General features: G+C 38.8%; 1 pseudogene; it reads right to left on the minus strand.

Moving 5' to 3' along the window:
• Window positions 1-11,704: 11,704 nt before the first annotated feature.
• On the minus strand, window positions 11,705-22,233 carry LOC114391575 (annotated as a pseudogene).
• Window positions 22,234-22,295: the final 62 nt, after the last annotated feature.

Below are 22,295 nucleotides of genomic sequence, written 5' to 3' on the forward strand. Positions count from 1 at the left end.
TGTTACCATGACCCAAGAGCTGGTAGCCCGCGGAGACACCTTACCGTTATCCGCACCTCGTCATTCAGTGACCCCAAGTGTGATTGATGAGCAGAGGCCAATGTGGTCATCTACGCCCTTTCCGGAGATGTCAGCATCTTCCGGTGGAGACTTTTTCAAGTCTCACAAGTTATCCAGAACTACGTAGGTCTGAGTTCCTCATTGGAGGATACGTAGGAGCAAGAGCCTTGCTTTTGTCGGCCGCCCCACAAGCTCTGTCATACTGACCCTGAGGTCATGTGACATGCGGAGACAAAATTTGGTCATTCCGCACCCCTTTGCCATTCAAACACAGTTGTGTCCGATGGCACGCAGAGACAAATTATGGTCATTCTGCACCCTTTTGTCATCCAGAGGCGGCGGACCCGATGACATGCGGAGACAAAATTTGGTCATTCTGCACCCCTTCGCCATTCAGACACAGTCGTGTCTGATGGCACACAGAGACAAATTATGGTCATTCTGCACCCTTTGTCATCCAGAGGCGGCGGGCCTGATGACATGCGGAGACAAAATTTAGTCATTCCGCACCCCTTTGCCATTCAGACACAGTCGTGTCCGATGGCACGCAGAGACAAATTATGGTCATTCTGCACCCTTTGTCATCCAGAGGCGGCGGGCCCGATGACATGCGGAGACAAAATTTGGTCATTCTGCACCCCTTTGCCATTCAGACACAGTTGTGTCCGATGGCACGCAGAGACAAATTATGGTCATTCTGCACCCTTCGTCAATCGCGGCCGACAAGCCCGTTGACACGCGGGGATTTACATCATCTTCACGCTGACAGGCAGAAATACCCGAGTGGTTATCCGTATAAACATTCTTTTGCTATCTGTAAGACAGAACGCTTGATAGCATGCAGAGACTGACATCGTCTTCTGCACCTTTTGTTCCCTCGGGAACAACAAGTCATTTGCATGCGGAGATTTTATGGTCACCCGCGACTCTCGTTAATCGAGAGGAACGAAATTAGTGTCTTATCTTTACTTTCCTTTTATCTCCAATAAAAGACAAGTAAAGAGGGGCAACTGTCATACCCTAATTTCGTCCGGGGACTTTTGCTTGATGACATGCGATCTTTGTTTGGTCCTTGCAAGGTGCTTGGCACCCATCATTAGGCAATTTGTGAAATTCCGGGACATGCTGGAAAACAAAAGAAAATATTGATGCACAATCCGTAAGGTTCCGTGACACCCCGGAAATCAAATGGACGCATCGTTGCATAATTAGTGAGGTTCCGTAACATTCCGTAAGTCAAAAAGGGGATGATTATGTAATCCGCAAGGTTCCGTAACATTACAGAAAGAAAACAAGTATTGTTACGAAATTCGTAAGTTTCCGTAACTTTACGAAAAAAGAATCACCAAAAAAAGCAGAGGGGGTGTACTTAGTAAAAATGGGGGTACAAATAGCAACCAGGCCCACTTGGGCCCTCCAGAAGATTCCTCCAGAAGGCTGTTGCTTCTGGAGGAAGCAACCCTGCTCGCTTGGGCGAGCTGAGCTCGCCTGGGCGAGCTGGGCGGCAAGCATCTCCCCTATTTTGCTATAAATAGGGGAGGAAGTGAGAAGGAAAAGGGTTCAGCCCCTGAGGCACTTCTCTCTCTTTCGAATTTGCTTGGAAAAATTGTTTCCGTGAAGAAAATCTAAGCCGAGGCGCTTCCGAAACGTTTCTGTAACATTTTCCGTGAGGAATTTCGCAAAGGTTTCGACCGTTCTTCGACGTTCTTTATTCGTTCTTCATCGTTCTTCGATCTTCAATGGGTAAGTACCTCGAACCAAGCTTTTCGATTCATTCTATGTACCCGTGGTGGTCCACATTGTGTTTCGTGTATTTTTATTTACTTTTTATACCCCCTTTTGACGTGCTTAAGCCATTTTATTTAAGTCATTTCTCGCTTAAACTAAAAATAAAATAAATTTCCACCGATCGTTTGAATTGTATTATCTGTTAACTTCGGTTAAAATGAATTCCGACCGTTCGGTCGTGCCGTAACCACGTTGGAAATAAAAAAAGAAGTAAAAAAATAATATAATAATCAAAAAACATCTTTTAGTAAAATAAAGCGGAAAATCAATTGGACGTTTTCTCTTTGGGATTTCTCATTCTTAATTGAATTGACTAATAACTAAAGTGAAACTAAAGCTAAAATCAACTCGCCTAGTCAAGCTCGTCCATAAAAATAGATTTTTGAAGTTTGTCATTTCAATTTCTTACTAAGTAAAATGGATCATTTTCAAGGTCCAACGCCTTAAAATGATCACCTCTTAAGTAAAAAAGAAATTACTTGATAAGAAAGAACTACGTAGGTCTGATTTCCTCATCGCAATTGAGGAATACGTAGGAGCAAAGGGAAACACCGTTGTCGACCACAAAAAGAGAAAAAAATATAAAAAGGGTATAAAGGATATAAAGACATAAAAAGGGAACATAAAAAATCAAAGTCATGTTTGCACATTCGATTAAAGGCTGCCGTCCCTTGCGACGGACGTGTGGGGTGCTAATACCTTCCCCGTACGTAAATACAACTCCCGAACCTTTCACTTAAAAGTTCGTAGATCGCGTCTTTTCCGGTTTTTCCGACGTTTTCCTCAAATAAACGTTGGTGGCGACTCCGCGCGTATTCCTTTCGTGGAACATGCATCCCGCGAGTCACGCGTCGCCCTCCCGCCGAAGGGTAGGTTGCGACAGAGCCTATATGAATACTGGGAGAGATTTAAAAAACTATATGCCAGTTGCCCTCACCATCAGATCTCGGAGCAACTTCTTCTCCAATATTTTTATGAAGGACTCAGTAACATGGAGAGAAGTATGACAGATGCTGCCAGTGGTGGAGCCCTTGGAGACATGACCCCTGCTGAAGCCAAAAATTTATTTGAGAAGATAACTTCCAACTCCCAGCAATTTAGTGCCAGATATGATGCTATAGTCATTAGAGGAGTGCACGAGGTAGCTACAAACTCATCTGCATCATCTGAAACTAAGAAGCTTGAAGGTAAACTAGATGCCTTGGATAACTTGGTAACCCAACTGGCCTTGAATCAGAAATTTGTACCTGTCGCAAGAGTCTGTGGTTTATGCTCTTCTGCTGACCACCATACAGACTTTTGCCCTTCCATGCAACAACCTGGAGCAATTGAGTAGCCTGAAGCTTATGCTGCAAACATTTACAATAGACCTCCTCAACCTCAGCAGCAAAATCAATCACAGCTGAACAATTATGACCTCTCCAGCTACAGATACAATCCTGGATGGAGGAATCACCCTAATCTCAGATGGTCTAACCCTCAACAACAACAACAGCAGCCTGCTCCTTCCTTCCAAAATGATGCTGGCCCAAGCAGACCATACATTCCTCCACCAATTCAACAACTGCAACAGCCCCAGAAATAGCAAACAATTGAGGCTCCTCCGCAACCTTCCCTCGAAGAACTTTTGAGGCAAATGACTATGCAAAACATGCAGTTTCAACAAGAGACCAGAGCCACCATTCAGAGCTTAACTAATTTGATGGGACAATTGGCTACACAGTTAAATCAACAACAGTCCCAAAATTTTGACAAGCTGCCTTCTCAATCTGTCCGGAATCCCAAAAATGTGAGTTCCATTTCATTGAGGTCAGGAAAGTAGTGCCAAGGACCTCAACCAGTAGCACCTTCCTCATCTGCAAATGAACCTGCCCAACTTCACTCTACTCCAGAAAAAGATGATGACAAAAATTTAAAGAGTAAGTTACCTAACAATTTTTGTGCAGGTGAATCTTCCACTAGTAATTCTGATTTGCAGAAGCAGCATATCCCTCTTCCATTCCCTCCAAGAGCAGTTCCTAACAAAAAAATGGAAGAGGCAGAGAAAGAGATCTTGGAACATTTAGAAAAGTAGAGGTAAACATACCTCTACTGGATGCAATAAAGCAAATTCCAAGATATGCTAAATTCTTGAAGGAGTTGTGCACTAATAAGCGAAAGCTTAAAGGAAGTGAATGAATTAGCATGGGCAGAAATGTCTCCGCATTGATTGGTAAATCTGTCCCCCAAATCCCTGAAAAATGTAAAGATCCAGGTACATTCAGCATACCTTGTATTATAGGGAATAGTAAGTTTGACAATGGCATGCTAGATTTAGGAGCTTCTGTTAGTGTTATGCCTCTGTCTATTTTTAATTCTCTATCTCTAGGTCCCTTGCAGTCAACTGATGTGGTAATTCATTTAGCTAATAGAAGTGTTGCCTATCCTGCTGGTTTCATAGAAGATGTCTTAGTTAGAGTTGGTGAACTGATATTCCTTTGTTGATTTTTATATTTTGAATATGGAGGAGGGATTTTCTCAAGGATCAGTTCCCATCAGTCTAGGCAGACTCTTTATGAAAACTACTAGAACTAAGATAGATGTATATGCAGGCACACTATCTATGGAGTTTGGTGATATAATTGTTCATTTTAATATTCTTGATGCTATGAAATTGATATTGATTGCATGTCTGGTGATGTTTTACCTCTTGAGATTGATTTTATAGAGTCAGATAGAACTAACCATGTTTTAGGAAGTACACATACCTCTGACTTTCTTTATGAGGTATAGGCTGAGAAACCATCTCCTTCTACCACTATCCAATCAACCACACCAGAATTGAAGCCTTTGCCATCAAATTTAAAATACGCTTAGTTGGATGATAGCAAAAGTTTTCCAGTAGTTATATCTGCCTCCCTTGCTGATGAGCAAGAGGAGAAGTTGTTATCTGTTCTCAAGAAGCATAAGAAGGCTATAGGCTGGACCCTGGTGGACATTCCTGGTATTAGCCCATCCACATGTATGCATCGAATAAATTTAGAGGATGGAGCTAAACCAGTAAGACAACCACAGAGAAGACTCAACCCGATGATTCTTGATGTAGTGAAGAAGGAGATAACCAAGCTTTTGCAAGCTAGAATCATTTATCCTATCTCCGACAGCCAATGGGTGAGTCCCGTCCAGGTAGTCCCGAAGAAAACAGGCCTCACCGTGATAAAAAATGAGAAGGAGGAGTTGATTCCTACTCGGGTGCAGAATAGTTGGAGAGTCTACATCGATAATAGGAGGCTGAACCAGGTTACCAAAAAGGACCATTTCCCCCTGCCATTAATTGACCAGATGCTTGAACGCCTGGCAGGTAAATCTCACTACAGTTTCCTTGATGGTTTTTCTGGTTATATGCAAATCAGTATATCTCCTAAGGATCAGGACAAAACCACATTCACCTGCCCCTTCGGCACCTTTGCCTATAGGAGGATGCCTTTCGGCCTGTGCAATGCCCCTGGTACCTTCCAGCGGTGCATGATCAGTATTTTCAATGATTGTTTAGAAAATTGAATAGAGGTGTTTATGGATGATTTCACTATATATGGATCCTCTTTTGATGTTTGTTTGGATAGTCTTGAAAAGGTTTTGAATAGATGCATTGAAACTAATCTTGTTCTAAATTTTGAAAAATGTCATTTTATGGTTGAGCAAGATATAGTTTTAGGCCACATTATTTCCAATAAGGGCATTGAAGTAGATCCTGCAAAAATTTCTGTTATATCACAATTGCCTTACCCCTCTTGTGTGCAAGAGGTGCAATCTTTTCTTGGTCATGCAGGATTCTACAGGCGTTTTATAAGAGATTTTAGCAAAGTAGCCCTTCCACTGTCCAACTAGGCACCCGACTGGACAACCCCTTTTGAGCTTATGTGTGATGCATCAAATTATGCATTAGGGGCTGTCCTTGCTCAGAAAATTGATAAATTGCCCAGGGTGATATATTATGCTTCTAGGACTTTAGATGCTACCCAAGCGAATTATACTACTACTGAGAAAGAGCTACTAGCCATAGTTTTTGCTCTTGAAAAATTTCGTTCTTATTTGCTTGGTACTCGCATTATTGTTTATACTAACCATGCAGCTCTAAAGTACTTATTAAAGAAGGCTAATTCTAAGCCTAGGTTGATCCGATGGATGCTCTGGCTCCAAGAGTTTGACTTGGAGATCCGTGATAGGAGCGGAGCACAAAATTTAGTTGCTGGTCATTTGAGTCGGATCGAACGCGTGTCTGATGAGGATTCACCCATTTGGGATAATTTCCCGGATGATCATTTGTATATATTGTATAGTATTTCTGATTCTTCTTCTACTCCCTGGTTTGCTAACATTGTCAATTATTTAGTTGCTTCTGTTTTTCCTCCATTAGCATCTAAGGCTCAAAAAGATAAAATTAAAAGTGATGCTAAGCATTTTATTTGGGATGACCCCTACTTGTGGAAATTGTGCAGTGATTAGGTCATTAGATGATGCATTCCAGATCATGAGACTAACTCAGTCCTGCGGTTCTGTCATTCTTCCGCACCGGGAGGTCATCTGGGTGTTCAAAGGACAGCTCGCAAAGTGCTTGACTGTGGTTTTTATTGGCCCACCATCTTTAAAGATGCATGGAAGATTTGTAGCACTTGTGAGCAGTGTCAGAGAGTAGGAAGTGCACTTACATGGCGACAAAAAATGCCTCAACAACCTATGCTATTCTGTGAGGTGTTTGATGTCTAGGGCATAGATTTCATGGGCCCTTTTCCTGTCTCTTTTGGTTATGTTTACATTCTCCTTGCAGTTGATTATGTTTCAAAATGGTGGAAGCCAAGCCCACTAGAACTAATGATGCTAAGGTTGTTGCAGATTTTGTCAGAGCTAATCTGTTTTGCAGGTTTGGAGTACCTAAAGCAATCGTTAGTGATCAAGGAACCCATTTTTGCAACAAATCAATGCATGCTTTGCTTAAAAAGTACGGGGTTGTACACAGAGTATCCACACCATACAACCCCCAAACCAATGGACAGGCATAAATTTCTAACAGGGAGATCAAGAGAATTTTAGAGAAGATTGTGCAGCCGAGCAGGAAAGATTGGAGTACCAGGCTTGATGATGCTCTTTGGGCACATTGGACTGCCTACAAAGCACCCATAGGAATGTCTCCTTATCGGGTTGTCTTTGGAAAGGCATATCATCTTCCAGTGGAGATTGAGCACAAAGCATACTGGGCAGTGAAGACCTGCAACTTCTCAATGGATCAAGCTGGTGAGGAAAGAAAGTTGCAACTGTGTGAGTTAGATGAGATCCACCTAGAAGCCTACGAGAATGCCAAGTTCTACAAAGAAAAGAACAAGAAGTTCCATGATAGCATGATAATTAAGAAGGACTTCATGGTTGGGTAAAAAATGTTATTGTATAATTCTAGGCTTCGACTCATGAATGGTAAGTTGAGGTCTAAGTGGATTGGTCCTTTTGTTGTTACTAATGTTTTTCCTTATGGTACAGTTGAGATCAAAAGCGACTCCACAAACAAGAGCTTCAACGTCAGCGGACACCGACTTAAAGCATTCCTCACAAACCCATCTTTAGTGGACGTAGTGGTGGAAGAGACTTCCTTACTCCACCCTACTCTTCCTCCACCATGACTTAGGGAGCTCCTCTTTTCCTATCTCCTTCTTTGCTTTTATTACACTTGTCCGATTCTATTTGATGGTTTAATTGCTTTTAATTGTGCTACATTGAGGACAATGTGTTGCTTAAGTATGGGGGGAGTGTTCTTTGGTTTTGCTAGTTTTGTCGGTTATGTTAATTTTGTTAGTTGTGTTAAATTTTTTAATTTTGTTAGTTTTGTTGGGTTTTTAGTTTAATATTTTAGGTCAATTTTGTTTGCATGTACAACTTTGCATATTTTTCTTTGAATTATAGGATATGTTCAAGAAATGGGTAATTGTTTTGGAAAATAAAAGTCTCTTGACATTTTGTGATTTGAAATCCTTGATTTTCCTCTACATGTCATGATAGTTTTGAAAGCTCAATTCAAAAGTGATAAGTTTACCTTTGTGAGAATTTGAACCATCCATCATCATAATCATTTGGTGTGTTTTTGCCCCCATTGATTGCTTGCACAATAGCCTTGGCTTGATTCTTGTTGATGCTTCCTAATTCACATGCACATTTGGAAATGATTTAGGCAATTTTGTTCTTATAAGCCTCTAGCCAAATGGACTTACCTTGAATTAATTCCTTTTGTTAACCCTTTTGAGCCTTGTTTCCCTTTCCTTGTTTTGAAGCTCACTACAAGCCTTAAGTGAAAAACCATGATATCACCATATCCTTAAGGAATTTTGGAGCTTTGGAATTGTTTTGGGAATAAGTGTGGGGGGTTTTTGTTTCATTGGATAACATGTTTTGTTGGCTATGCTTCATGATGTATTTTGGGCCATACTTGATGTACATTGTATATTGGTTAAATGTTGGACATGCTGAATGAGATGTTGTTTCTTAAATGCTACAGAGTAAAAAAAAATCGAAAAAGAAAAAGAAAAGCAATAAAGTTGAGTGAATAAGATCTTAATTGGAAAAAGAATGATGAGACTCTTAGTTCTACTCTTTATGTTTAAATTTTATCTTTAGGTCTTCTTATTTTTTCTTAATATGCACTTATTCCCCATTGCTCCTCTATTCCTTTGGGATTTAGCCACTTATTCCATATTTTTCCCTACCTTGTCCTTGGCCCCATTACAACCTTAAAAGACCTTTTGATCCTCATGTACTTGTGTTTATGGGTTGATTGTCAACTTTAGAATCTTGCCAAGTTTATGTGGTGTTGGTTTTCATGGGTGCTTTGAGGGTAAATAGTAGCCTAGACACTTGAGTAGATACTTGAGAGATAGAGTGTATATCTTGTGAGGCTTTATCACTTTTCATTCTTGAGCTGATTAACTATGTTGCCATTATTGGGTTGCTTGGGTGATTTTCATGAATGTCTTGACTTTTCGGATCTCTTCATGTTAGATGTTAGATGTTACCCATTCCTTTCATTCCTTGATGTTCATTGAGAAATATGTAAATGTTCTTGTTTGTTTCTCTTGATATCCTTGGATTTTGTTCTTTGTTTCATTTTGCCAAGGAGTGCAAAAGGCTAAGTATGGGGGGTTTTGATGTGCCATTATTTTCTCCTATTTCTTAAAACCTTTTTGCACCATTTTAATTATTGATTAGTCGTAATTGTCAAATTAATTAGGCAATTTTATTACTTGGGCTCATTCAGTTAAATTGATGTTTTCAATCTAATTTCAGGAATTAATGAAGCATTGGGCTTAATCCGGATTTTGGTCGTGGACTTAAAGAGGGCAAATAAAGCAACGTTTACCTTAGTTAATTTTTAATTAGGGGTTTGCAATTTTATTTTATGTTGTTCAGTGTTTATTTCATTTTGGGCCAGAATAATGTAATAGGGCCCAGTGACTTTGAGTGACCCTTATAAATTGTAGACTTGGGATTCGTGCAAGGCTATTCTGTTAGACTATTATTCAGAGCATAAGGTTTAGGGTTTACGTTTTTCTGAGCTTATTATTACTGTTCACGTAATGCATTTTTCCATTCTCTACTTCTAATTGCAATTTTGTTTTTATTTCTTCTGCTGCCTTTAGTTTCATGTACGTTTCTGCTTTAGTTTCATTCTCGTTTCTATTTCCAGTTTCATTTACGTTTCTGCCTTTAGCTTCAATTGCATTTTTTGTTTTTGGTTGAAATTATGGAAGGCTAAATTTCTGGTGTTGTTTCCTTCTGATGCTTGCATGCACATACACAGTGTTGGATCAAGTGGCCTCAGAATAATTAAGAAGGAGGGGGTTGAATTAACTATGACCGTGTCTGGACTAATTAAAAAAATTTATCCTTCTTAATGTTACTAGATTCAATTAGGCTTTACTACTAAGTTATGTAATTTAAACAAAAGTAAAGCGTAAAAGAAAAGTACACAGCGGAAATTAAAGAGTGTAGGGAAGAAGAAGATAGACACAAGATTTATACTGGTTCGGCCACAAACCGTGCCTACATCCAGTCCCCAAGCAACCTGTGGTTCTTGAGATTTCTTTCAACCTTGTAAAATCCTTTACAAGCCAAAGATCCACAAGGGATGTACCCTATCTTGTTCTCTTTGAAAAACCAAGTGGATGTACCCTCCACTTGAATTGATCCACAAGAGATGTACCCTCTCTTGTTCTCAGTATAACAATCCCCAAGTAGATGTACCCTCTACTTGTACCCAAAGGATGTACCCTCCAATGTGTTGGGATAAAGAATTCTCAGGTGGTTAGTCCTTTGAATCTTTGTAAGGGGAAACAAAAGATATCTCAAGCGGTTAGTCCTTTGAAATCTTTTGCTTAAGGGAAAGGGAAGAATCAAAAGAATTCTCAGGCGGTTAGTCCTTTGAATCCTTTGTAAGGGAGAAGAGAGACACAAAAGAATTCAAGCGGTTAGTCCTTCGTTCTTTTGGCAAAGGTAGAAGACAATGAAAAAGATGAATAGCACAAGTTTTTGAACAAAGAACTTTTCTTGGAAGAGAAAGTTTTGAACAAAAACTTTTAGAAAGATGAAAAGAAAAAGAATCAGAAAATTTTGTAGAAAGAGTTGAAAGATATTGAATGATGTTTGAGAGAAGATTGAAAGATAGATGATTGATCTCTTATTAAAATTCATGCCATGTTTATAATCTTTTGATGACTCAAGTCAAAGCTTGTGACTCTTGGCAATTTCTTTAAAAAACTAGTCACTTAAAAAGTTGTGACTCTTGAAAATCTTAACGTTTTAAAACACTGGTAATCGATTACTACCTTCTGGTAATCGATTACCAGAGAGTAAAAATCTTTGGTAATGATTTTGTGAAAACTTCTTGTGCTACTCAATGTTTTGAAAAACTTTGTAATACTTATCTTGATTGAGTCTTCGCTTGATTCTTGAATCTTGAGTCTTGAATCTTGATCTTGATTATTCTTGAATCTTTATCTTGAATCTTGATTCTTTAAACTTGACACTTGATTCTTGAATCTTTGCTTGAAACTTTGCTTAACTCTTGATTCTTTGGCATAATCAAAATAACCTTGGAAGACATTGCTTCCACACACAGTTTCCAAAACATAATCTATCTACAAAGTGCAGATAAATTTCTTTGTAAATGTTTATAAGATAAAATGAATTGATTTTAGTTTGTGAACTAAAATTAACTAGTACACTTTTGATTTGTGTGTTGGTGCTTAGCTATGATGTGACTAATTGGGTTAGTGAAAATTGATTGGGCAGTGTCTAAGTAGAAAGTTGGTCCATATATTGTCTGCCTTGCTTTTTCTGGTTTCTTGGCCAATTTTCAGGTATCCCATTTCTTCAATTTTTTAATCTTTCATACGAGGAAGGTGTGTGAACTGCAATGTATTAATTGCTGTTGTTGTTGTATTGTTTGAATGTTTTGATGTAATTGCTAGGATAGCAACTCCCCTAAGGCTAGCTACTTTGCTGCTTTTGTTCCTCTGGTCAACTGCTTGAGGCTTTTTGTCAATGGTGTATATTAGGAGTTTCAAATTCTAGTCTTTGATACGGGAAATTTTGTTACTTTATTTAGCATACATTTTAATTAAACAATTTTGAAAAATAATCTGCCAATTGAAAACGAGTAGAGCATTCAAGCATTGAATAGCATCAACGAGAAAGAAATAATAGTAATATTGAATCCCACATTAACACCATAGGGAAACTCGTTCAAATCAAATTTAGATGATAGCATTACAAACAATATTTGAATATCAACTTAGTAATATGGAAACTAACTAATGCCAACTTATTTTCTTGTAGCCTAAGTCTTGACAAACAACAATTCATTCACCAATTTTCCCAAATTCAAAAAGGACGAACCATTAGTGTGGGTAGCTTCTTGTGCCAATTTCTTCCACTCAATTGATTTTTTCTTTATCTCTTTACCCTTCTTGTGACATCCTGGAAATTTCTACCCGGAATTTTGTAAACGATGCATTTTGAATGATTATATATATGTGAGTATTATTTAGCGTATATATATATATACACACTTCTGGTAGAAGTAGGTATAAGTATATTGGGGGAAAGATACACGGGTTAGACTAATTAACGAAGAGAAATCCATAACTGGATAGTTATAGATTAATTCTCAATTAATTAGTCTAAAAATTATCATTTTGCGTGCAACTTAAAATTTAACAAAACCAACCTCTGAACCACGCTCGGGGTTTCATTCTGAGCGTTTTGATATATATATTGCCTACCTTCGAAAACTGGCCCCGACGGGTGCAGAGAAACGCGAGGGACTGGAACCAGAGAAACGGCTTGCAAACTGAGGCAGGATTTTAGCATTTCAAAAGGTCAGATTTTTCTCTTCTTGTGGCTGAGTATGAGTCACATCAAGAGAAAAAGTGGGCCCCTTTTTGCTCCACTCTAAAGAAGACATGTGGCACAGCTTTTAAAAAAAAAAAAATAGAAAGCCTTTTCTTAAAACACAAAGCCATGTTCTCTCTCCTCACTCAGCCAAAAAGTTCAGAAGCTTTTCTCCCTCTCTCTCTCACATTGCTATTCCCTTCTTCTTCCTCACCATTGAAGCTCCATCAAAGCTCCAACCTTTGCTCACCATTTCTGCTCCAAATCGCGAAAGGAAGCCATTTTCGGAGTCGTGAAGCACACATCTACGTTGTGGGACTTCAAATTTCAGGTTTGGGTAGACTTCTTTCTCACATGATTTCGTGGGTATTGGGTGTTTGGGAGATATGATGGGTAGTTTTACTAGGTTTATGCCTTATGGTAGTTATTTGTGAAGGAATTTGTTGAAAGCATGCTAAACTTGTCATGTTTGATGTGAGTTAAGCTTACCCATTCTGTTTTAGGGTTTTATGATGATGCTTTGTGATGTTTGGGTGTTGAAATTTCTGTTAGAAAACTGATAGAGATGAAGGGTAGAGTTAACCTATGGTTAAAAAGTGAGAATGTAGTGATATGAGTGGAAAAGTGCGATGCTTTGAGGGTTTGAAAAGCTAAATCTGGATTTAGTGGTAATTGGAGGTTAAAGTGAGTTAATACTAGTTTGAAATGTCATTTAGGACTTGTGGGAAAGCTTGGGCTGAGCAAAGGAGGAAAATGAGTGACCAAAGTGAAGGCAAGAGTCATTTCTAGGGTAAATTGGGTGTTGAGGGGTCAAATTTTGATTCGGTGGAGTTTTAGTTGTAAAACCAGTTTGAGCAAGTTTAGATTAATGTTATAGACTTGTGTGAGATGATAGTTTGCTCCAAAATTACCCCATTCTCATTTTCACTTCTCAAACCTTGAAAATCCACTAAATTGAGGGGTTTTAGATACCTAGATTTTGAGTTGCTTTGGTCTGAAGCTTGTCTTTGGTTTAGATATGATTTATACATGATTTAGGACTTGTAGGATCCAATTTGGGCAAAATTGGATGAGGGCAAGAGTGATTTCGAAAATCTGCACTATTATGCAGAATTTTGCTGTTGAAATGTGCAGCAGAATTTTGTGCTTGTGCAGAAAATGCTTATGCATGGCTGGTTGTGGAAAGGGTTGTACATATTTGGTTGTGGATGTTTCTAGCAGATCCCAACGGTCAAAATGTAGACTTATGTACTAGGGACCTCCAATAAAATTTTCGAGTCGATCCAACGGTGAACGAATTGGACCGAAGAGAATGTTACTGGGGTATTTGAGTAAGGAAAGATGTGGTATTGGTTTGTGTTTTGGGCAGAGTTTTCTTCCTCTGCCCTGTTTTCTTGGTTTTTGATAGTTCATGATGTTTGGATGTTGAATTGCTTGGATGTTGTGGAAGCTTGGAGGGATTGATGGGAACCCGATGTTGAGAGGAACGAGGATAAGGGCTATGTGGGAGTACGTGAGCTCAGTTGAAGGTGGGCAACTGGGGATGGTGGATTTATGTGTGATTTGTGGATGTGGAGAGTCGACTTGCACCATCGCCCGATCGCCACCTAGTACCACATATGACGGGTACCCCATAATCCTAGCTTGAAGTGAGGAAGTGTGGAAGAGTGAGTCTTCCTACTTTTATTCGTTGACCACAGAGTGGTACCTGGAGATATGTCGCGGGGGTCAGGAGACCTTGGGGACGTCAGGTGGGGTGCTATTGACCAATCCCGACCCAACCCGGGCATAGTCAGTCAGTGAGAACCTGTGACGTACCTAAACAGGCGAGCTCCTGGCAATCAACCGATAAAAGAACAAAGACCACAAAGCAAGGAGGCTTGTGTGGTGGCTGGCCAGCTATGGATCTTGAGTGATATTTGGAATATGGCCTCTGGTAATCGATTACCAAGGGTGTGTAATCGATTACAAGGCTTAAAAATGAAGACAGGAAGTTAAGATGGCCTCTGGTAATCGATTACCAAGGGTGTGTAATCGATTACCAGGCCTAAAAATGGGATCAGGAAAGTGAGAGGCTTCTGGTAATCGATTACCAATGGGTGTAATCGATTACCAGGCTTAGAAATGGAGACAGTATGTTGTGGATGCCTCTGGTAATCGATTACCAATACTGTGTAATCGATTACACAGAGTAACAGGCCACTGGTAATCGATTACCAGTTATGTGTAATCGATTACACAATGCATATTGCGGGTTTCCATGTTCTGAAGCTGTGTAGCTCGAGTTTGGCCTCTGGTAATCGATTACCAATGTTGTGTAATCGATTACCAGAGATGAAAAGCCTTGAGGCACACCTTTTAATTGCATGTAGTGGTTATGGGACGCATTGTGTTGCTACCGTAGTTAGATCTCTCGTGAAAGAGTCTACCCCCTTTCTTTTATTTCTTGTAGATCGCGATGGCAGCGCAATTAATCCATGACCGAGTGGAGATGGAGTTCTTAGAGGGAGTTTGGGAGACCCTCAAGGCAATGTGAGGTGCCGATTCCGTGGCACGATCCGACTCACGGCTACTTCATTGGTACATCCAGAGGAACCCGCATGCACGCTCTAGCGCATTGTGGAGTGGATATTACCTACACCTACTCCATATCGACTAGTGGAGCCAGTCCAAGTGATAGAGGTGACGTCATCTGAGGAAGACCCTGAGGAGGACCCAGAGGAGCTACCTCCTGAGCCTGCTGTGGATGCTCTTGACTTTCCAGAGGGTGATGAGGACCCACTCCCTGAGGTGGATTCTCTCGAGGACGTCATGTCGGCATCTGAGGCAGACTCTACGGAGGAGAGCGGCCCTGGAGGGATAGCGACTAGTGGAGGCTCTTCATCATAGCAGACGGCTCCTTAGACTAGGTTTATATACTTTTTGGGGGTGGGTGTATCTAGTACAGACTGTTAGGTTTACTCTTTTGGTTTTTGTATGGGTAGACCTATTGTATAGGAATTTGATGATTGTATACATATGGCTGAAGCCACCACAGTGGATACCTTTGCTCTTGATGTCACTATGTATTTTGCAAAACTCCCATATTTTGGACAGCTTTAGATGATGAATGTACTTATGTTTAATCTTGTTATTTGAGAAGAATGTGTTAACAAACTTTATTTGAAAGAGAGTTCACCGACCATATTTTATTTTATTATTTTCACGTGACGACCTAAAGTAATGGCTGACATACTTTTATTTTTTTGAAAGAGCAAAATATTTTAGAGGTTATGCGTGATCAAAAAGAAATGACTCCGAATAGAGTTGTGAACTGGTCATTCAGGACTCTATAGTGATGATTTTCCTTCTGAACTTAATTACTGTGAAAAAGAGAAAGAAACGAAAAAGAAAAAGAAAAAAAAATTTCCCATGGTTTTTTTTTTGTTATTTAAATCATTACTATTAAACCAATCATTATTTAGGGACGCCACACTTCTCACCCTCTAATAACTCTCCTTCATAAGCTTTTCCACTTCAGCCCTTGTAACATTATCACTATCCATCTCTATGCCAAAAGCCCATTCACGAGAGATATACCTGTAATTGAAAGTTTGGTGATTGAAAAAGGGACAATAGATTAGAGGCACCCCATTGGTTATGCTTTCAAGTGTGGAATTCCAACCATAGTGAGTCAAAAACCCTGCCACTGCTGGGTGCTTCAAAAATTGCTCTTGAGGACACCAACCTACCAATAGGCCTTTGTCTTTGGTTTCTTCTACAATTTCTGGTGGCAAAATTGAGGCCTCACCCTCAACTAAAGCAGGCCTAATCACTCACATGAACTTTTTGTTGCTATTTGCTAGGCCCCAGGTCAATTCAACTAGTTGTTGGTGTCTCATGACTATAACACTGCCAAAATTCACATAGAGAACCAAATTAAGTTCTTGTGACTCCAACCATTTGAGACACTCGCACTCTTCCTTCCACAAATTACACTAAATAGAGTCAAATGTACTCTCTAAAGTTTGAACAAGGAGCAACTTCAATGGGCCTTCACAGTACATTGTGTTCTTGTTTTAAAGTTTAGGAAACATTGTGGAGAGTGCATTCAGCACATCATGCTCCAAGGCATCAAATATGGGCTGAATAATAGTCGAAGCTTTTGAAGTTTCTTCAATTTGTTCCACCACAAAGTCCAAAAGTATATCATTTGGATCTGTGGTACGATAAATGCCAGCAAGGTCCCTTAGAGTGATGTTCTTCAAGCCAGGAATCCAGTCTATGGCAGAGTCTAAATTCCCATTTGTCAAATAGTTTGCATCTGAAAAACAAGATCATAATAGTAAAATATTATTAATACATAGATATTATAATCATAAGGGACTTGCTAATTAGTATACTTGGTCATTAGTTAAAGAACTAAGAAGAAAATGATATTGCTTATTGAATGAAATACTACAACTCCCTCTCTAATCAGATCGTTGAGGAGTGTTAATGAGATGAAAAACTTCCATTGGCTATTATCATATGCCGAGGCATATAAATATAAATCCAATTAAGGAGATATTTAGGAATAAGAAACATTGTACAGGTCTTATTGAGTGTTAATTGGATAAGCACTTGCACGGTGATCTCCATGAAGCTGCTTATGATTTTAATTCTTGCTTACTTTTTATGGTGAGAATTTGTTTGAGAAGTCGGATATGATGCATGTCCATGCAAATGGGCTTTTTAATTTGCATACAACCAAAATCATTTGTGATAAATTTATGATCGATTGAAAGCTATTGTAAGACATACAGTTGTATAAAGAACATATTGCTAGTTTTAGTGAAAAACACCTTTGAGTGTCCGCAAGAACATGGCAGAAGTTTTGTGTACATAAGTTTACACTGCTATTGTAAGACATAGTCTACTTTCCCATAATTATGTTACATGGTAGTTAGAGTATTAATGACAGCTGAGCAATAATAGACGGAACCCTTGTTTGCTGCAGCATAAGCTCCGAGACACTTATCATTTGGTTTGAAGCATTGTCAATCACGAAATTCATTCTTGGAGACTGTTACTAAGCATTATTACAAGTACAAATGCAAACCATGTCCTTTTTTATGTTGTTTTACGTGATTAATGACTATTGTGCATATAGTTAATGTTTATCATGAGTGAACCTTAGATTCCTGTTTGAGATTGGATACAATGATTCTTGCAGATAGTTTGCATTAATTGTTATATTCAATCTTGAATTATCCATTTGGACAGTTTGGGGAGACTCATATTTTTATGGTAGATTTGTGCATTAAGGTTAAGAATTTTTTCTTCAATTTGATGAAATTTCGGTACAATGCATTTCTAGTTGTTCTCTTAGTGCATACTTGATTATTGGGGAAATAATCTCACTGATTTCATGTTGTGTACTTGGAGACCAATGCAAAATGCTGCCGAAATTTTGTCAAATTTAACAAAGGAGTGAGATTTTCATGCATGGAATAACTTTGTGAGTATCACGGAGTTATTATTTAGATGGATCGAAGTTGGATGAATGAAAGTCGCATGAGCCTTGCATATGAGGAAGGCGTTGATCAATTTTTGCAATTTGCTTCCGAAAGAAGTCGATCGGATGAGGACAGAAAATGTTTTTGTCATTGCATCAATTGTTTGAACAGGAGATGACAAATACTGGACGACATACGGGAGCATCTATTGTGTGATGGGATTAATAAGAATTACACCACATGGATATGGCATGATGAATTGACAGACATGTAGAGGGGGTCTCAATTTAAACCATTTGATGTATAAATAGGAGATCGCTTAGAGGATATGATTCGTGATCTTGGACAAGAGTCTTTTCAGCAAGCACATGCTCCTATGTATGATACATTGCAAACTGGTTCAAAGAAGCCTCTGTATCTGGGGTGCAAGAATTCCTTGACGCTGTTGTCGGCGGTGTTAAGTCTGGTTAATGTGAAGGCCAGATATGTGTGGAGTGACAAAAGCTTTACTTCACTGCTTCAAGTAGTACACAATATGCTTCCCAGGGAAAACACGTTGCCTAAAAGTTATTATCAGGCCAAGAAGATACTATGTCTGATGGGTATGGAGTATCAGAAGATTCATGCTTGCCTAAATGATTGCATACTGTATAGACATGAATTTCAAGAAATGCCCTAGGTGTAGGGTATCACGGTACAAAGTGAAGGATAATAACGACTGTAGTAGTGATGAAAACTCAAAGAAGGGCCCCCAGTGAAGGTGTTGTGGTATCTTCCCATCATTCCAAGGTTTAAGCATCCTTTTGCTAATGGAGACGATGCAAAAGACCTTACATGGCATGCAAATGGGAGAAACTGTGACGGAATGCTCCGTCATTTGGCTGATTCCTCCCAGTGGAAGATTGATCATTTGTATTTGGATTTCGGCAAAGAGGCAAGAAATCTTAGGCTTAGACTAGCCAGTGATGGAATGAATCCATATGGCAATTTAAGCACTCAACATAGTTCATGGACAATTTTTCTAGTAATTTACAATTTGCCTCCTTGGTTGCTAGTAATTTACAATTTGCCACCTTGGTTCCTTCCAAACTTAGCATACTTCTACCATCGTGCACACAGGTACAATAACCCACAAAGAGCACGAAGTTGACCTACGTACCTCGCGGAGAAAGCTTTGAGCTTTGAGCACCCATGAGTGTTTCATCATCCTAGTACCTCGTGGAAAAGTGACAAACACGAATTGTTTCACCACCCTAGTACCTAGCAGATGAGTGTATGTAGGGTTTTATTCGAGCCACAGTTCCAATAGCAGTGTAGGGTTTTCTTCGATAGAGGGTTCTGTGGGTTTGAGCGAGCGGTTTTCGACAGTATTGAAAACAATGTGGGACAATGTGGGTGTTGAGCGAGCGGTTTCCAGCAGATTTCAGGCGGGAGGAGAAAGAGAAGAGCGAGTGCAGGGTTTTCGAGCGCGCGGGTTGTGAAATTTCAACGTTTTAACTTATAAGCATAACAATATCGGTTTTTTAAGGATACTCGATGTTAACTGAATATAGTTAACATCGGCTTTTAGAAAACCAATGTTAACATCAACTAGGTAACATCGGTTTTTAAAAAAAACCGATGTTAAGATAAACTCCTTAACATCAGTTTTGACAAAACCGATGCTAACTCTATGAAGTCAACATTGGTTTTGCCAAAACCGATGTTAACATATTCATCTTAACATCATGTTAACATCGGTTATTTAAATAACCGATGTTAAGATGAAGTAGTTAACATCGGTTTTTCTAAAACCGATGTTAAGTAACTCCATTTATTTACAAAAATGACACCGTGCTTTCGTTAACATCGGTTTTCGCAATAACTGATGTTAATTGAGCAATGTAGAAAGCCTTTTTTTTAGTAGTGAAATTATTAAAATGCCATTAATAGGTACTCTTAAAAATGGCATTAGTAGTGACTTTTAACAAAGAAAAAAAATCTGCCAAGAACGAAATTAAATTTTGGTTTAAATTTTGAGTAGTTGGTAGTATTTTTTTTATTTGTAATGTGAGTTGTTAATATAATAAATGACCGGTCTAATGTAAGCAACAAAAAATGTCACTTTCATTTTCTGCTTAAAGATGTATACTTGATGGTGGTAAGTTGGAGGAGCCAACCAAGCATATATATAGTAAAGAAGAAAAGGGGGGAGGGGGGTAATAACATTGTTGAATATGGAGAGATTTCAATTTCATCCAGAGATGCACTGATATCTCATGCATTGATTTGAGTGAAAAATTATGATAATATATTCAAAAGATTCAGCTATTTACTATTATTTTTCTTGGAATCGATAAGAAATATATCTCTTAAGTTTTTTTATTCAGAAAAAAATAGATTTTAGAAAAATGAAAATATATCAGTTAACAATTAATAGTTGAAAAAAATTGTAACTTATACCCAATTTTATGAAAAGTTGAAGTAGTCCACCAATAAGTGGTTAGTTTGACTAAAATTGAGTTTATTTTGTTAAATAAAGTCTTGAGTGGTGATTAAATAAGTTTTCCACGAAAATTAATTATCAATAAACATAATATCAATATCATGATGACAAAAGAATTAGACTAATGAATCAAATTTCACATAATATTATTTGATCTCCCAAGTCAATAAATTGAAATATAAAGCATTGACAAACAAGGGAAAATTGTGGCGTAAACAATCCAACACCCCATTACAAAAAACATACCAATACTAATTCAAACTAAGGAAGATATCCAAATGAAAGGAGAAAATTAACAAATAATTAACAATATATTCACTACTTAATTTAGTACCTTTCTATATCTAATATGGTAGATCCATCACAACATTGAGTCCTCACTACTAAAAAAAAGCTTTCTACATCGCCCTATTAACATCGGTTATAGCTAAAACCGATGTTAACGAAAGCGCGGTGGCATTTTTGTAATTAAATGGAGTTACTTAACATCGGTTTTAGCAAAACCGATGTTAACTACTTCATGTTAACATCGGTTATTTACAAAACCGATGTTAACTATATTCAGTTAACATCGGTTATCCTTAAAAAACCAATGTTGTTATGTTTATAAGTTAATAAAAATTGAGATTTCACAAGCCGCGCGCGCTCGAAAACCTTGCCCTCCCTCTTCTCTTTGTCATCCTCCTGCCTGAAATCGATCTTCTCTTTCTCCTCCCGCCTAAAATCTGCCGGAAACCGCTCCCTCGACACCCACATTGTCGTCGCTCGAACCCACGGAACCCCCTACACTACCGGAAAACCCACGTTGTCCTCGCTGGAACCATCAGAACCCCTTACACTGCCGGAAAACCCACATTGTCGTCGCTCGAACCCCACAGAACCCACATTGTCCTCGCTCGAAGAAAACCCGACATACACTATTGCTACTAGGGTGCTGAAACACTCGTGGGTGCTCAAAGCTCAAAGCTTTCTCTGCGAGATACGTAGGTCAAATTCGTGTATGCTAAGTTTCCTTGGGTGTTCATGTTTTATTGATGATAATAATAATACGTCTTCAGTTGCAATATTGTTGATTGAGGTACGAGGAAAGCTTAAAGTTTCGTGCCATTTTGTTAGATCTCACTGCCATTGTCACTGTTTGGGTTTGAGGTAAGCTTGGTCTTTGTTAAATCTATAGACTGCTTGGAGCACTAGTAGAGATAACTAGTGATAAGGATCCTGCTTGGCTCACTATCTCATTATTTTGCATTAAGCAGGTTCATAACAAGTTACTGACACTTCTTGCAATTATTTTGGAGTTTGGGGCACTTGTTAGTATGTCACAAATTTTCCAAATGCCTTCCATATAAATTTGTTTGATATATAACTTTTTTGGCATGTGTTTTATCTTCTATTAAAAATATGAAATACAAATGGTGATTATGCCTACTGCATGGTGAGCTGTAGCTAGTGATGTTCATAGCAGTATTATTTGCATACTTCTTTGGAATGTTTAATGATTAAGGTCTACATTTAGTTGCGGTGGTAAGAGTTGCTAGATTTTTTTGTGGTTTTTCTTATTTTTATCATTAGCAAATTGTCTTTAAGATGTTGGCCTTTGGAATTTGATTGTTGGTCATCAATAATCTGTAGGCTGACTTAGTGGAATATACACCACTGGGATCTGCTTTCTAGACCATAATATCCTGCATATGAGGCTGGATTTGTATATCAGTAATTGCTTCCATAAATGCCACAGCTATATGTTGCTCATAATCAAATAGATTCCTTCTCCACTTTAAGCCCCAACACCAATTTCCTTGAGAGAAGCTTCCCATGTTCGAGATGGTACTATTCTGCTGACCACTAATCAAGAACAACTGATTATATTGTTGTTCAAGTTTACAATCATCCCCCAACCATTTATCTTTCCAGAATTTAATTTTTTCCCCTCCCCCTACCTTCGGAGGTCCTTCCACCATTGAGAATGCCAAGCTTTGTCCCTTCCAATACTAAGATCTGACCAGCCTCCATATTTTGACATTAGTATTCTGGCCCACAACTGGATTGAATTTAGAAATATCCTTGACCCCAAG

Source organism: Glycine soja, chromosome 17 (assembly GCF_004193775.1).
Source record: "Glycine soja cultivar W05 chromosome 17, ASM419377v2, whole genome shotgun sequence".
NCBI lineage: Eukaryota > Viridiplantae > Streptophyta > Magnoliopsida > Fabales > Fabaceae > Glycine > Glycine soja.